The sequence below is a fragment of the Saccopteryx bilineata genome, chromosome X, assembly GCF_036850765.1.
Source record: "Saccopteryx bilineata isolate mSacBil1 chromosome X, mSacBil1_pri_phased_curated, whole genome shotgun sequence".
NCBI lineage: Eukaryota > Metazoa > Chordata > Mammalia > Chiroptera > Emballonuridae > Saccopteryx > Saccopteryx bilineata.
In genome coordinates, this window is record NC_089502.1 from 27,960,241 (window position 1) to 27,973,320 (window position 13,080).

Sequence of the window (13,080 nt, forward strand, 5' to 3'; positions counted from 1 at the left end):
AAAGAAAAAAATTAATAGGTTAATGTCTCTGATGAACATAAATGCTAAAATCCTCAACAAAACTGTATCCAGCAATAAAGTAAAAAAGAAAAGAAAAAGGAAAAAAACATACACCATGATCAAGTGGGATTTATTATGGGAATGCAAGGTTGGTACAACATCCTCAAATTAATAAACGTGATGTACCACATAAACAAAATGAAGGATAAAAATCACATGATCATATCAATAGATGCAGAAAAAGCATTTGATAAAATTAAGCAGTCATTTATGTTAAAAATTCTTAACAAAGTGGGAATACAGGGAACATACCTCAACATAATAAAGGCTATATATGACAGACCTACAGCCAACATCATACTCAATGGGCAAAATCTACAAATATTTCCCTTATAGCCTGGAACAAGATAAGGCTGTCCAACATCACCACTCTTACTCAATAATGTCCTGGAAGTCCTAGCCACATCAATCAGACAAGAAGAAGAAATAAAAGTCACCCAAATTGGAAAGGAAGAAGTAAAACTGTCATTATTTAAGATGACTTGATACTGTATATAGAGAACCCTAAAAATTCCAAAAACAAAAAGCAAACAAAACTACTAGAACTGATAAGTGAATTCAGTCAAGTAGCAGTGTACCAAATAAGTATACTGAAATAAGCTGCATTTTAAAACACCAATAATGAACGATTCCAAAGAGGAAACGAAGAAAACAATCACATTCATAATTTCTTCAAAAAGAATACACTACTTAGGAGTAATTTTAACCGAAGATATAAAAGACCTGTACTCAGAAAATTATAAGACACTGAAGAAAGAAATTGAAGAGACAGAAATAACTGGAAACATATACTGTGTTCAGGGACAGGAAGAATTAACATCACTAAAATGTCCATATTACAAGGTACTAATGGTGTGCTTCACAGAATAAAAACAAATATTTCAAAAATTTATTTGGAACCACAAAAGGTGCTAAATACCACAGCTATTGAGAAAATTAAAAAAGTTGGAGGAATTATGCCACCTGATATATTATACTACAAAGCCATAGCAAACAAAATAGTGGTAATGGAAAATAAGTTGACTTTGGGTAATGAGCACACAACACAATCAACAGTTCAAATGTCATGAAGTTTTTCATCTAAAATCTAATAACAAAACAAAAATAAACCAGCATAGTACTGGCATAAAAACAAACATCAATGTAACAGAACAGACAACACAGAAATCAACCCATACCTATAAAGTCAATTAAAATTTGACAAAGGAGGCAAGAACATACAAAAGGTTAAGAAAATCTATTCAATTAATAGTGTTGAGAATACTTAACTGATTAATGCAAAAAATGAAATTAGATCACCTTCTTACATGCACAAAAATAAACTCAAAATACATTAAAGACTTAAATATTAGATTTGAAACTAAAATATCCTAGAAGAAAACATAAGCAGTAAAACATCAGGCATTTCTCATTTTCAGATATATCCCCTCCAACAAGAGAAACAAGAAAAAAGATAAACTAATGGGACTACATTGAATAAAAAAGTTTTTGCACACCAAAGGAAACCATCAACAAATTGAAAAGACAACCCACTGAATCAGAGAAAATATTTGCTGATACATCTGATAAAGGATTAATATCCAAAATTTATAAAGAATTTACACAACTCAACACCAAAAAAAAAAAGTCCATTTAAAAAAATGGGCAAAAGACCTGAGTAGACATATCTTCAAAGAAAACATACAGATGGATAATTGACATATGAAAAGATGCTGAACATCACTAATCATCAGAGAAATGCAAATTAAAGCCACAAGGAGATATCACCTCACACCTGTCAGAATGGGTATCATCAATAAATCAACAAACAGCAAGTGCTGCTGAGGGTGTGTAAAAAAGGGAACTGTTGGTGGGAATGCAGATTGGTACAGCCATTGTGGACAGCAGTATGGGATTTCCTCAAAAAATGAAAAATGGAGCTGCCTTATGATCCAGTAATTCCACTTTTAGGAATTTATCCAAAGAAACCCAAAACTCTAATTTAAAAAAATACATAGCCCTAGACAGTTGGCTCAGTGGTAGAGCACCAGCCTAGCATGTAGAAGTCCCAGGTTCGATTCCCAATCAAGGCACACAGGAGAAGTGACCATCTGCTTCTCCATCCTTCTCTCTCTCTCTCTCTCTCTCTCTCTCTCCTCTCATATCCATGGCTCAAATGGTTCAAGCAAAGTTGGCCCCTGGCACTGAGGATGCCTCATGGCCTCACCTCAGGTGCTAAAATAACTTGGTTGCCAAGCAACAGAGCAGCAGCCCAGATGTGCAGAGCATCTCCTGATATGGAGCTTGCCAGGTGGATCCTAGTTAGGGTGCATGCAGGAGTCTGTCTCTGTCTTTCCGCCTCTCACTTAATAAAAAAAAATAATAATACATATGCACCCTTATGTTTATTGCAGCATTATTTACAATAGCCATGTTTTGAAAGCAGCCCAAGTGCCCATCAATATATGAGTGGACAAAAAAACCTGTGGTATATTTACACAAAGTAATACTACACAGCCATAAAAAAGAAAATCTTACTTTTTGTGACAGCACAGATGGACCTGGAGAGCAGTATGCTAAGTGAAATAAGCAAGTCAGAGAAAGACAAGTACCATATGATGTCTTTCATATGTGGAATATAATGATCAAAATGAACTAAGAAGTATAAATAGAGACAACCTCATACATAGAAAGCAGGCTGACAGCTTTCGGGGTTGGGGGCTAGGTTGGGGGGTGGAGCGATTGAACAAAACAAAGAAGAAAAAGCAGAGCAAAAAGCTCATGGACACAGACAACAGTGGAAGACTGCTGGGGTGGTTGGGGGGGTACGGTGAGAAGGGTATAGGGAGACAAATGGTGATGGTCAAAGCCTTGACTTGAGTGATAAACACACACTACAGCAGTGGTCCCCAACCCCTGGGTCACAGGCCGGTACTGGTCCGTGGGCCATTTGGTACCAGTCTACTGAGAAAGAATAAATAACTTACATTATTTTTGTTTTATTTATATTTAAGTCTGAACGATGTTTTATTTTTTTAAAATGACCAGATTCCCTCTGTTACATCCATCTAAGACTCACTCTTGATGCTTGTCTTGGTCATGTGATACATTTATCCATCCCACCCTAAAGCTGGTCCATGAAAATATTTTCTGACATTAAACCAGTCCGTGGCCCAAAAAAAGGTTGGGGACCACTGCACTACAATATACAGAGATGTATAGTAGAATTGGACAAATGAAGGCTGTATAATTATGGTAACCAGTGTCATCCCAATAAATTCAATTATTTTAAAATGAAATAAATAAATTTAAAACTCCATTTCTTGGTTTATAATATCTTCTTACTTGAGTGGTCCTCAAATCTGAGAATGCTTTTGAATCACCTGGGGATCTTACTAAACAGGCAGATACCTTTCCCCTAATTCATCCCATCTAGTTCAGAGCCTTAAACCTGTGTTTTAAACCAGATTTCTGCCAGGTGAATACCTCAGGTGGTGAAAAAGAGCCATACTTTGAGAAACATTAGTGCTGCTCCAACCAAAAATGAATCCCATAATATAAACCTCTTGACAGCACTAAGCCAGAAGGAATTCGGAGAATAAAAATACAGGTTTTTCAGATGTGATGCCACATCCTTATTACCACACCCAATCTCTGGCACTATAAAACATAGTCATAAAAACTGAACAAAACAAACCCTCAATAACAATGCACACACATGCATACATACTCACAAAATAAAGAACTTAAAACTGATACTGAAAAATTGAATAGTTTAGCTCAAAACTCACCAAGTTCACATAGGTTCAAAGTCTGACAGAATAAATGGAGCCTCCCATCCCAGCTGGGTTAGCTGTCTTGGCCTGAGCAGTGACCTCAGGACTCAGGACTATCAATTTAGTAGCAACTAATAAAAGAAAAAATATACTTTTAAGTCTCCAAAACCCAATACATCATACCTGGAACAGCAGAAGCTACGAATCCATTTCTTCCTGCTCTGAGGGCAGAGAAATAGCTCAGTACTTATCCTATACTTCCTAGGCTGCCCAAATAACCCTCCTAAAGCACAGCTCTGGGCACAGAACTAACCTTCCCAAACCATGCACTGGCAACCCACTGTCTCCTCTATAGAATACATGGAGACCTCTTCATCTGACAGCAGAATGCCTCCTTCATCTGACACCTAAACACTATAAAAGACTTCTGTTCTTTCCATATCTCATTTTCCTATAACACCAGACTATTCTCATTGTACAAACCTATGTTGTACTTTTGCACCTGTATTGGCATAGAACATGCTGGTTTTTCTACCCAGAATGTTCACATTGCCTACCCTTTCCTGCCGCCTCCAGATACCTTCATGGAGACTTCCCCAGTCCTTACTCAAAAGAAATCTCTCTCATTAGTGCTTCCACCACACTGGTATCTCCCTCATGTCATTCGGTACATTCATCCTTCTCTATGATTGCATTTATCTCTTGTCTCTCCTAGTAAATTTTAAGCCCCATGAGGGCAGATGCCATGTCTTATCCTCCACATCATCTGAAGCTGCAACTTACTAAATTAGTGAACTCTTTTGTGCTGATAAAGAAGGGGTTAAATACAGACTGCTAGAACAGACAGATGGTCTGAGAAAATGTTTTCATTCAGAAAACTGGCAACTCTCCAATAATAACAGACTGAGTCTTGCCAATAAAGCACATTTTCCTATGGATACTATAAGATGTCACTCTCCTTTTTTTAATTTTTAATTTTTCAATGATAAGAATCATTTGAAATTTCTAAGAAATAATAGTGTGATGAGAACAGCCAAGCTTGATGGTCTAAGCTGTTTTCCATCCGTTGCCCACTTTATTTGCACTAATCTTTAATTAAGTCATAGGCTTAAGATAGTACACTTGGATTTGAGGTACAGGACAACCAATATTCAGAAGTGAATTTAACAGCAGGCGCACTGGGCACGCGCCCTGGGTCCCAACTTCTGAAGGGTCCCACAAAACCCCAACTTTACACTTTTTTTCCAATGACACCAACTTTGGTTTCATGTGTGCAATTTTAACATGAATAGTACATAATATTTTTATTTATTTAAAAATATGGATAACATGTATTTTTATTTTCCCTGTCTTTCTTTTTTTGAAGGGGCCCAATATTTTCTTCTGCGCCCAGGGCTTCAACCAGTCTTAATCCGCCTCTGCCAATATTGGTTGTATTAGTATTGCTCTCCACTCTGGTTTAGGCATAATGTAAAAAAAGAAACACCTCATAAAGCAACAGGCTTCTCCAGAACCCTTTCAAAGTCTCTCCTTATATTATAGAGCCCTCTGCAAAACCCTAGCCAAGTTAGAGACAATTTCTCTCCTCAAGGAGCTCACACTCTAGCTAGGGCCCCAGAATCAACATGCCCACAATTTTTAGGAGGAAAAAATTAACTGAATGTGAACAGATAACTGTAGTGATATGTGGGCACTCAGTTCAGGGTTGACCCTAAACACAGGATTAATGGACAGCTGTCTATACCATGTGGTGCAAGAGTCAGGGAAAATGTCTCTACATCATGTTTCCTTACTACCTGGAATTCCATCATTTCCTAAAGGTAAGGCACTATGATTGCACCTATTTAAAATCCAAAGTTTCCTATAGCCAAAAGTTTGATAAATACTTGCATGGACAACTTTCACAAACATATAAGCCAGTGAGAAAGCAGGCATCTGCTGAATAGAAAGGAAGCCCAAACCATGGCTACTTCTGACAGGCAGTTAAGACCCCTTGCTTGGCCCTCTCTATACCACTCACCATCCTCTAAAATATTTTTAGTGCTTTTAGCCCCATTCTCAAGAAAGTCTCAGTCTAGTGGGAAAGACATTTATGTAAATAAGTAATTTCAATATAATGGTGACAGAAGTATACACAGGAGTCATAGAACTCAGATAAGAAACACAGCCCCATCTGAAGAGGTTGGAGAATGCTTCGTTGAAGAGGTGATATCTGAGCTGTGTTTTGAAATATGAAAAGAAGTGGTGAAAACAGTGCCCCAGGAAGAATAATCTACATGAAAAAGGACATTGAACAGCCTTCTTTTTACATAAGTGTGTAGTAGAGGAGCAGAAGCAAAATGATCAGTGAGCCATTCAATATTATGGCAGCATCAAGTATAAGGCATAAAATAAGAAGAGGTGAGATGGATCATGGCAAGAGATATATCATGAAGGGCCTTGTATATCATGCCAAGGAGCTTGGACTTGATGTTCAACTTAATAGGAAGGCTTGGAGGATTTTAGGCAGGGGAATGAGACAATCAGATTTATGTTTAGGAAAATCAATGGTGGCTGTCTGAAGAATGAATTGAAAAGAGGCAGGACTGGAAGTAGGGAGAACGATTAACAGTCTGGTTCAATAACTGGGGAACAATTTTTTTTATTTTCTGTTGCATGAGGTTTTAGAACTGTTTCTATATACTTCTGCATCTCTGATTCCAAATCTGAAATCTGTTTTTTGGTGCATGCTCAAGTTTTTATGCAATTTTAATTTCACTTTGTTACAGTTAATGGCATGCATTGGTTTTTAAATTGGAGTTAAAGGACAACGACTCTTGGATTGAACATAACCATAAGGCAATTAATGTTTTACAAACATCACTTTTACATAATTGTAGTTTTTAAATGTAAAAAATTATTATCTGATAAAAACACCCTCTTATTTTGTTTTAGGATTGAATCATGGCTTCTTTGAGTAAGCGTACATATAAGAATAGTCCAGACACCTTCTGTTATATCCTGTTACACACTTCAACATCAAAGGCGCAATATTTCATCATTTGTGACACATGCATATATTGCCTATTTTCAAGTTCCCCTTGGCGATCAAGACAAGAATTGGGCTCCTCATATTGTGTGTCATAATTGTGAGGAAATGATTCTTGCCTGGACAAAAGGAAAACACAAAGGAATGCCTTTTGGTATTCCCATGGTTTGGTGTGAATCTAAGGACCACTGCAGTGACTGTTATTTCTGTCTGGTCCATATAAAGGGCATCAGCAAGAAAAAACAACATATGATCGCATAGCCTAATATTCCTTCAGCAATATGACCTATCCCACACTCTGAGACACTCCCAGTTCCAGTTTTCAATGGTTTTATTTCTTCTAAGGACAAAGAAAGTGAACATGGTGATCAAGTGTATTTTGATAAGATGCATGAGGAAATTGTTGTAGAGTCTGAAGGGTCTTCCTCTGATGCCAAGCAGTCATTAACCCCTCAGCAGTTTAGCCAACCCAAATTGAATGACTTAGTAAGAATGACATGAAAATTGTCCTGGACTTTCTGAAGTATGAGAAGCATAACTGGATCATTTGTGTGGATCTTAAAATGGTAAATTTCCTGCTAGGACAACAGAGAGGTTTTATGAAGTATCCTTGCTTTCTGTGTTTGTGAGACAGCCGAGCTTGGGAGAAACACTAGACATAGAAGGAGTGGCTGAAACGTGAAGCTCTGGAAGTAGGGATGCAAAATATTGTGAATGAACCTGTAGTTAATCAAGACATGATCATTTTTCCCCCACTTCACATCAAACTTGGCTTAATGAAGCAGTTTGTTCAGGCTTTGAATAAAGAAAGTGAATGCTTTCAACATATTATTTCTGCTTTTCCTGCCTTGTCTTTCGAGAAGATAAAAGCAGGTGTATTCAATGGACCTCCAATTTGAACCCTCATATGTGACGAAGAATTTGCCAGGAAGATAAATAAGGAGGAGAAAGCAGCATGGCAGTCTTTTGTGGCAATTACCAAGAACTTCCTTGGCAATAAAAAAAGCAGAAAACTATGAACTTCTTGTACAAAGGATGCTGTTGGCTGCCCACGACATTGGATATAACATGAGCGTTAAGATTCACTTCCTGAATAGCCACCTTGATAAGTTTCCCGAAAATCTTGGAGCCGTTAGTGATGAGCAGACTACTGCTGGAGCATCAAATGACATTGTCCTCAACAGGTACACAAATGCAAGAGCTACAAATGCAAATTTTTGCCTGAATAGAATTTAAATAAGTTTTGTGCAAATTTTATGATTAAAATAAGTGTTTAAATATGTTCTATTTTGAAATTGTAGACAAATTCTGATGCAATCATATCTTTTAGTGTATTAGTGTATTTACTGCATTAAATAAATTATTATTTTTTCACAAAGATGATGCCCAAGAAGACATTCTACTTCATTATGTTGAAACTAAATGTTAAAAATTTTACAATAATATGAAAACCTAAAATCTTGAATTGCAAAAAACAGTAGCTTACAGAGAAAAACTAATATCAGATTTGAGATCAGCACACTTGAATTAGGTAAGACCAAGTGTTTTTGTGGATGCAACAAAAATTTTGTTCCCCAGTGTAATCCCAAACCCTTTACCCTCTTCTCCTCCCTCCAGCACTCTTCCCTTCTTCCTCTCTTCTCTCCTACCTTCCTCTATCTCCCCTACACCCACACACACACACACACACACACACACACACATTCACAGTGATACCTTGAGATATGAATTTAATTCGTTCTGTAACTGAGTTTGTAAGTCAGTGAAAGTGCCGATACTGGACCCATGTGCCAATGTGCCAACTAGCGGCAGCTTCCGAAATCACAACTCGTATCTCGGAATTTCACTCGGATCTCGAGCAAAAATATACACTGAGTTGCAGCTCGTATCTTAAAAAAAGTATGTTGGTCTGTTCGTATCTCAAGGTACCACTGTGCATATATTTATTATTCCAGCAACCTGCCTGAAAGCAGCTCACCATTGACCTTGGGCAATTTCTCATAATCTATTTTTCACCTTTTATGTCATCATTAACTCCAAAATATCTGAGAAAAAATATCTGAGTGATACCAATGGTGATCAACAGCAGAATCTTAAAGTGAGGTTGACCTTGGCCATCTCATCTCAGCATGGGTGGAGGCATTGCCAATTTACACCCAATAAGAGGCTCCAGTGGCTGTCCTTGAGGCTGACCAAACTTAATATAGTGTTTCCCCCAAGTAAAATGAGCCACAGACACCAAGAATACTCTAATCAGAGAACACTTAGATTGTATGATAGCATTCTTCCCTCTTCATATGTCCTGAAAAATGGAATCTATTTTATTGGACACATTGGACATGTATTAGCAGATTACATTAGTGAGGCAACGAAAGCTAGGAAAGAGAGTGGTTACTCAACTCCTGTGGAGACAAAAAGTCAATTCCAAACAGTCTCTGGATGCAATGGTGAAGTTCAAATCCAGTCTTTACTCCCACAAGAACTTAATTAGTATTTCCTGCATGCTCAGGCAAGAGGCCACCAGCACCGTCAGGTGATTACAATCTAGGTGATCAAAGAGACAACACACATCTTTAATAAATAGATAAATGCACTAGAAGTCAATTGCCAACAAATACAAAACTGTCAAGCAATGTGACATCAAAGCAGGCAACATGAGATGGGGTTCAAAAAAAGACCTTCAAAGGTATGATGAATTACAAGAGACTGGGGAAGTTTCAAGGGGAAGACAAGTAACAATTATTGAATGTTTAGTATGTTTCAGGCACTATACCTTCACATTATTCCTGTTAAGCAAATACCAGTATTATTCCACATTTTACAGATGATGATCTGAGGATCAAAGTGCTTAAATTAGTTGCCTAAGCTCACATTAGGTGATATTTAGCAGGGCCAGAAGTCAAACCTAAATCAGCCTGACTCTAGAGCCCACACTCTTAACTACACTCTTGCTTCAAAATGATACTATGCCCTGGGGCAAGATGGCTAAACTGAATGGAAATATTGAGTTTTAAAAGACTACTGGAAGGGGATTCACACATCCATATCTATATGTATACCTATATCCATATCCACATCTGTATATAAATATAGATATCTTCACTGGTATCAAGGATTAATACAAATCTGAGTATAAAAATTCCCAAGTAACCTTTCTCTCCTTTGAGCACATAGGTTCCAATAATTGCTAGTAAAATAGAAAGCCAAAAATCTCTCCCTCAATTTTGATAAAATTAGCACAAGTTTCAAACAATATTAAAAGGAAAACAAATCTAAGAATTTTTAGTTCAAGCAATAATTATGTTTCTATGGAAACATGTAAAGGCAAACTGTAGGAACTACAGCATAGGCAGGCTTCACTTCTACCCTATGAGCTGCAAAGCTATTTTTTCCTTTTAAGATAAAAGAACCCTATGTATACAAGCTATTATAGCTGGAAGGCTGCTAGTTTGTTGGAAAGGAAAATATTTAATAATGGAATTATAAGAACACCTTGAATGTAACAGTTCTGGGCCCTTTGAATTTTTTTAGTTAACTCAGTCCTCTCCTTTGATATATCAAGTTTCTTTGGTTTATAAATATAGCCTCCTAACCCCCACCAATAAAGTACCATGGGTTGTGATTATTTGGTGGACAGTAAGACATTGATCTGTGCCTGACCTAAGTCATCTCCAATCTCCCTATGAAAGAGGAGGCCCTCAATTAACCAGAACCAGATGAAATGGGAGTCCTGAACTAACTGTATCCACTTTTCACAGAGAGTGCCCAAAGATAAGAAAAAAGAAAAAAAACCATACCACTATAATTTAGTACCATATGGGTATGTGGAGGAGTAATCTGTATAGCTCTGTGACTTTGGACAACTCTTTACACCCTATGTTCCTTTATTCTTTATCTATGTTGTGGTTGTTAGCAGGCTTAAATGAGATAACTGATGTTGAGTGCTTCACAGAGCATCTGAAACTTAGTAAGAATTCAATAAATCTTAGTATATATTTATACTGTTTTTGTCCATAAGGTCAGCCAAAACCATCTTCCAGGAGATGTTTTGTGGTGAATCCTAACACACCCCTCTCCTTCTCCATCCCCAGTTCTAAGAGTAAACTGATCTCAGTTAATCTGAACAATGTCCCTGATGCTTAATAAGGACTTTATCACCAAAAAAGCTGACATTACTTTCTGAAGCACAAATGAGAGCTCAAACATTTCTAAATATTTGTAAAGGAGTAAAGCCAAAACAATATTCTGGTTCCATTCCCCTTCATATTTTTAATCTCGCTGCCCCTCATCACCCCCAAATGAACTGATATGACTTAATACTTGCATAGAACAACCCACTGCCTGCATTGTCTTAGAATGCAGAAGCAGATAGGTCTATAATGTTCTCTAAGTATAGCATCATGCCCAGTTAGGCACTTAATTTGGCACTGCATCCTGATGATAATTATCATTATTATCCCTACTACAAGCCTGAGGCTAAATTGTTAAAAATGTAAGTTGTGTTTTTCAGTCTCAAACACCCACTGGACACTTTTCTTTCCTAGTGTTTTTTCTCCTTGTTCCCCCAGGTGGCCGCTGCCTAAAACCTTCTCTCACAGTCATTCGGACTGAGTTATAATGCCCCAATGAAAGTAAAATGTGGATTTAAAGATATAGATGGGATGAAGGGTCTTCAGATGAATTTTTAACATCACTAGAAATGTTAAAAGAGATGTACAAAAACCTCTGGGAACCACTATATTATAGCACCTAGGCATGAGTTCCTTCAAAGTAAGAGGAACCAGCCTCACAAACCCCATTCTTCCCATGATAAAACTAAAGCATAAAGCTGCACAGTATACTCAAAATTTCTCAAGGAGTCACTACTGAAAAGCTATAGGACAAAACTAAACCAATATATAGATGATGGCACCTGTTTACCTGATGTCATGAAAGAAAATCCAAAATATGTCGCCCAATGCCATCAAGTGCAATTACAATTAAGTTATATAAGTAATATGTTAAATCATTCAGAACCATGCACACTATAGTACAAATTTTCCTAAAATTACCAAGCAAAGGGAATGCCTGGTAATATAATGCACCAGATAGCTACATTTTGATTTGAAGGACTGGAAGGAAAGGGAACTCAGACTTTCTATTTTCCTTCCTTAATTCATTTCTTCTAGCAGTGGGGAAAACAGGGCTAGATGACAACAACAAAAAAAAAGAGGACTACTTCACAGCTGGTTTCAGACCAGCCCTGCCGTGGAATCAGGTCTCCTTTCTCAAGTTAATGGTCTGCCCACACATTTTCACTCTTTACGAATTCCCCAAATCCACTTAATGCAGTTAAAAAATATACAGCTGAGTTTTTATCATCTCTGTGGAAAGAAGATACCAAATTGAAATAAAGTATAGTAAATCTGTGTATATCTTGTCCCATGAAGGATGAAATATTTGGATAACGTATTGGACATTTCAAATACTGTACCTTGCATTTTCTGCTGAGGCAGCTGACTTGCTAGAAACATGTTCTTTGAAAAGTAAAAATTTAAGTGCTCTATTCCAAATCCTCAGTGGGGCAGTGAGCTTGACAGAACATCAACTAGAGGAAGCCAATTAGCGTAGTTTCTACCATGACAACCAGTGCATCTTCCTAAGAATTCAGTGGGGTTCACACACTGAAGGGGGATAAGTGAGAAGAATGTCAGAGAATCTGCTGACTTTGAAAGACCCCTTTTTGAAATAAGCCAATATTATTCATTTTTTCAAAATGTCCAGAGACAGAGTATTATTCCTGTCAATAACATGACATTCGTTTGCTCATGCATTCATAGTTTCTGGATAGTGGAAAGCATCAGCAAGACCAGAAGTTTGAGAAAGTACCCCAATTCTATACATGGTTTATAAATCACACGAAGTGGGAGGCATTAGGACAGGACAGATCCAAACACATCTCTGCAAATATCACTCAATTGAGGAGATGGAGACCTCATCAAAATTGTAATCCATAAATTAAAAGACATTATCTTCGTTTATTCATGAATGACCAGCTTTGCTAAATAAATTTTCCTGTCACTAATGTTATTCACTCCCCTCTCCTTTCTTACATAAATCCAAAATTCAACTCAAGTATATATCCCTCTATAAAGTTTTCTTCCCCAAATCATCCCAGGTTCTACCGATCAATCATTTTTTCAGAACTACTATTAGATAAAGAGTCTACAACACATAACTGAGCCAACGCATTGGATT